Source organism: Trachymyrmex cornetzi, unplaced genomic scaffold (genome assembly GCF_001594075.2).
Source record: "Trachymyrmex cornetzi isolate Tcor2-1 unplaced genomic scaffold, Tcor1.1 scaffold120, whole genome shotgun sequence".
NCBI lineage: Eukaryota > Metazoa > Arthropoda > Insecta > Hymenoptera > Formicidae > Trachymyrmex > Trachymyrmex cornetzi.
In genome coordinates, this window is record NW_017295762.1 from 2,585 (window position 1) to 2,831 (window position 247).

The following is a 247-nucleotide window of genomic DNA, read 5'->3' on the forward strand; positions in this document are numbered from 1 at the left end:
AAGAATAAGCGACTGTCAGTCGCCCATTTCTTATGGCTTAAGGCTTAAAATCCTATTGCAGATCCAGACTTATACAGCGCCAAAGCAAACGATTAATTGCTACAATATTCTGAAAAATTTATTTAGGTTCACGTAAACGTACTCAAATAATTCCGTTATATTCTAAGAATTCCGTTATATTCTTGGAGCAGATTAATTAATCCTTACTTAATCTCTGCTCCAAGAACAACATATATGCCCCATGTGC